This window comes from Hypomesus transpacificus, unplaced genomic scaffold, assembly GCF_021917145.1.
Source record: "Hypomesus transpacificus isolate Combined female unplaced genomic scaffold, fHypTra1 scaffold_133, whole genome shotgun sequence".
Lineage (NCBI taxonomy): Eukaryota > Metazoa > Chordata > Actinopteri > Osmeriformes > Osmeridae > Hypomesus > Hypomesus transpacificus.
In genome coordinates, this window is record NW_025813709.1 from 156055 (window position 1) to 161403 (window position 5349).

Genomic DNA, 5349 nt, shown 5'->3' on the forward strand with positions numbered 1-5349 from the left:
TCTTGACATCTTTTAACGTCTTAGTTATCAGAGATGTCCAGACATTTATTTCTGACCACTGGTGGTTCAAAGATATCTCACAACTTAAACTGAATATCATTACAACAACGCCCATCTTACTGACTCATTTCATGCAGCAACTTGTGATATTAAAATGATTCTCTGGTAGACATCCATAAATGCTTTCCATTCATGGCCTTCTACACACAGTTTGATAATTATAAAAATAAAGGGATTAATTCAAAGTGAGTAATTAAATATTGTTTGTCCTGTATTTGCTGGGACAGTTACTTGAGTTCTCTCAGTGCTGATTCTAGGGTGATCTGTCGCCAGCTTTGAGGAATATCACCTTTGCCAGCAAATCTTTTATTTAATTTCTTCTCCCAATCTGACTGAAATGTACAAATGAACCATTTCCAGTAACTCTGATTGCTATCATCTTTAGTGATTTTCCATTCATTGTATGGTTTACCAGCATCCCTGTATTTCTTGTAGGCAGTGGAACCAAAGGAAGCATCACTGTCTATTGATGTGGTACAGAATTCAATGGCAAAATTATTTGTGTCTTTCCAAGACCTGCCACATATAGCTTCAGGGCGATGAAACTTAACACTGTGTTCGCCCTCATGGTTTGGGATGGTGTTTGTGCAGATGGCTTTACAGAATGGGCACTGGGCCCAACATCCATTGTGATGATCTAACAAATGCTCAGTGGCTTGGTTTTTCAAAGCTGGTAAAGACTCTTTTACTGAATTCTGCTTTTCTTGTTGTTCCATCTTCATCACAATCTCATTAAGACATTTAGCCATCATGTCTTTGAGTTCTGTCAGGTTTTGAATATCTTCATTTTCAATGGTTTTCAGACCCTCTCTTTTTATCACCATGTGTGTTCCAAGTTTCTTACAGAAACTTTCAAGCCATGTTTTGGCATCGCCACGTTGTATAACCACTTCTGATGTTACATCTGTATTCACTTCTAAAATCGTACTTTTCAGGGAATTTAAGTTTTCAGTAAGCAATGTTCATCCAGGGAGGACAATCATTGTGTCAAGTCAATAAGTCTTAAGTATTACCAATAAGGCTGTAGGAAGTTAAACCATACAAGGCTCTCCTTTCAGCAAGCTGCATATTCAGTGTCAATTAACACAGAGGAAGACAACTGTAACTGTGCGCCATTTAGAAATAAAAAGGTTAGGCCTATATAAAACTAAATCACAATTGTGTTTTTTTAAATGGAACACAACTTTCTTTGAAAACAGAGTAACTATTGTTTGGATTGTTTTTGTTGTTTTTTGTTGTTTTGTTTTTGTTATTGTATTGTTTGGATATAAGATAATATAACAGTAGCATAAGCTAAGCTGATAGCATATTCCTACATGTGTGACCAACATATAATATTCATACAAAATGGCCGACATCATCTCTGTCTTTTGACGTTTATCCTCATAAATATAAACTATGTAATATAATATCATCTTTCTGTGGTCGGATTCCCTTCTCTGAGACTTCAAGGTATGTTGTTCAGAGCAAACACATGTCTCTACATTTAGTTATAGGTTCACTTTTTGTTCCAAATCCAAACATTGACATGGTATTCATTTAGCAGACACTAATCCAAAGCTATAGCCTATAGGCTACATAGTTTATATTGAAAGTAGGCCTAGGCCTACACCAGAAGATCAAGGATCAGAAGTGCTGAGTTCAAACATTATTTAGGTGATCAGAGTCAAGGACTGATCTGTATTTACCAGGAAGAGTTAATCCACAGTGCAAAAATATTGATTTATCAATAACCATGGAACAATAACATCTTAATTATAATGTTACATGGTGACCCCAGGCTGCCTACAGTGTTCCTATATGTCACATTAAAGACAGCTTAAATCATGAACAGCTAGCTTGTGCTAGTCATTTATTCAACAACCTTGACATCTCTTCATGTTTTCCTAGTTAACAGAGATGTCCAGACATTTGTTTCTGACCACTCGAAAAAGTAATCTCACAATTTAAACTGAATATCATCAACAACAACAATATCCATCTTACTGACTCATTTCATGCCATAAACTGTGATCACTGTTCATCCTGTACTCAGACATGCACCATCCCTGCACTGTACTCAGACATGCCCCCCCCCCCCACGTGCACCATCCCTGCACTGTACTCAGACATGCACCATCCCTGCACTGTACTCAGACATGCACCATCCCTGCACTGCACTCAGACATGCCCCCCCCCCACGTGCACCATCCCTGCACTGTACTCAGACATGCACCATCCCTGCACTGTACTCAGACATGCACCATCCCTGCACTGTACTCAGACATGCACCATCCCTGCACTGTACTCAGACATGCACCATCCCTGCACTGTACTCAGACATGCACCATCCCTGCACTGTACTCAGACATGCACCATCCCTGCACTACACTCAGACATGCCCCCCCCCCCCACGTGCACCATCCCTGCACTGTACTCAGACATGCACCATCCCTGCACTGTACTCAGACATGCACCATCCCTGCACTGTACTCAGACATGCACCATCCCTGCACTGTACTCAGACATGCATTTATTCATTTAGCAGACGCTTTTATCCAAAGCGCAAAACAAGTTCCTTTGTTATACACAGTCGAATGTAAGAAACTGAGGCTCTGTGGTATGGTTAACTCTGCAGAAGGGACACTCAGATTGTCTTACGGTATTTATGGTGTTGTTTTATGATACCTAACTAAGATCCAGAGGGTCTTAGTTGGGTCTGGGGGTTGGGGAGATGGTTATCAGTTGAGTGAGCTGACCTAACCTTTTGGCCAAGGAGATGGCCAAGTCTCTAGAACCGTGGGACACTTGTCATGTAAAACTGTCACTGAGCAGTGCTGACCAATCACAGAGACCGCTTTATTGATGGATTGACCATCAGAAGAATCATTCGTTCTAAGTTTATATAAGGCAGGGTTTTAGGGTTGTTCTTCATCACTCTTACGAACGATCTGTGTGGATGGCACCTCCTTCGTTAATGACTGATCAGCAAAGCTTTGTTTACTCTTAAGTTTGCGCAAACTAAATAAATTATATTGAAACCACATATTTTGCCTATTCAGATCTACACAGTGCCACTTGAATTCTGCCTTTACACCCCCCACATGCACCATCCCTGCACTGCACTCAGACATGCCCCCCCCCCACATGCACCATCCCTGCACTGCACTCAGACATGCCCCCCCCCCACATGCACCATCCCTGCACTGCACTCAGACATGCCCCCCCCCCTCATGCACCATCCCTGCACTGCACTCAGACATGCCCTCCCCCATGCACCATCCCTGCACTGCACTCAGACATGCCCCCCCCCCCCCATGCACCATCCCTGCACTGCACTCAGACATGCCCCCCCCCCACATGCACCATCCCTGCACTGCACTCAGACATGCCCCCCCCCCCCATGCACCATCCCTGCACTGCACTCAGACATGCCCCCCCCCCCATGCACCATCCCTGCACTGCACTCAGACATGCGGCCCCCCCCTCCATGCACCATCCCTGCACTGCACTCAGACATGCCCCCCCCCATGCACCATCCCTGCACTGCACTCAGACATGCCCCCCCCCCACATGCACCATCCCTGCACTGCACTCAGACATGCCCCCCCCCCCCTCATGCACCATCCCTGCACTGCACTCAGACATCCATCATCCATAGTAATGTCCTCCTTCCTGACAGACTTTCATGCAACATTGACAACATTCAATAAATTAAACTTGTATTCCTACTGTTTAATGTTAAAAATGAATAAAGCTGCCATAAAGGAAATCCCTGATGAGCACTGTGCATAGAATCACCAAGTCAACATACCATATATGTTTTTTAATAATGATCGTAAGCAACTAGTATAACAAGTATAATGTAACGAAAGACATGATAAAACATTCACACATCAATAGAGCCAAATCATATTCACAAGAAAGATTTATACAGGTGTATACAACAAGATGTCTAAATAAAACATTTTGCTGCATTACAAGTTATCATCTTATACACCCAAGCTATGTCAAAGTACTATAGATAATAATAGATTAGAACAAATCAAGATGGAAAGATATGGTAAAATAACTTTATATATAGTTATGTATAGGCTATTTATATATATATATATATATAAAGCCACTCAGACACACATATATATATATATATATATATATATATATATATATATATATATATATATATATAAAGCCTACTTATAGTGAGTTTTGTTACAAGTGTTAGCTACTTATTAACTTATTACACAAATAGGCTGCATTAATATTCATCATCATAATAATAATAATATTTAGCTAGTTATAATATATTAATCATATGACCACCTCCACACACCTGTATGTGTGTATTATATACACATAGTTGTATAATTGGGTATGTATGCTTCAGTCATATTTACTTGTTTATTTAGCCGGCTAATAGCATGGTTACTGTAGCACTAACTAGCCTACAGTACAGTAGTCAAAGGAAACTATTAGACTACTTGAGACTATGTAACGCTAATGCTGGCCAATGCTACTCAAGATACACTCTAAAGTACCCAGGTAGGAGAGTTGGGATGAATATGAGAGTCGAGACACATTGACAGACTTTACCAGAGCCTTTGCGTTTTGTTTGTTTCAAGGAACGACAGTTAGCCTAGCTAGCTCGTTCGCTTTGAGCAAATTTCAGGTTACGTTCCTATGGGTGATGGGTTGCAGTTTGTCGAAATAACAACTTCCGCGTTGAGACGACGGCGTTGTCTCAACATCGACATATTCAACCTGTACTGTAGCCTCACGGATACCAGGGTACCTAGGCAGCCTTGCCACAGGGCGAGCCCAGGAACCATCCCTCATCCACCGAATGGACGCAAGGCTACAGCGTGATCATTCAACATCTTTGCTGATCTCATGTCTGTTATGAGGAGGTGCACAGGCGGGTTAGGTAGCCTACATCATGCCTCGTTCTCTTGTTCTAGAGCCAGTAAGATTCTTGAGGGACTCGAGACTACATTCTGTACGTTAACAACCCTCGGCTTTAGAGTGAAGTTGGAAGCCGACGGTTATTTGATGTTGAAGTCAGATGGTCTGACTTCAACAGCTGATGTTTGTTTTTATGAGGTGGGGCTAAATGTGTTTGATTGGAGAAGCCCCACACTCAACCTTCCTCCTTTTCCGGGCTAAGGACCGGCTATCTATTTTAGCTGCAGTAATAACTCCTTTACATATTATCTACTTTAAATGATTTGAGACTCAATCACCATTTAAACCTTCATCTTCGTCACTGTTCATCTTGGTTTCTTTCTCCCTCTTTTCTGTTTGTTCGTT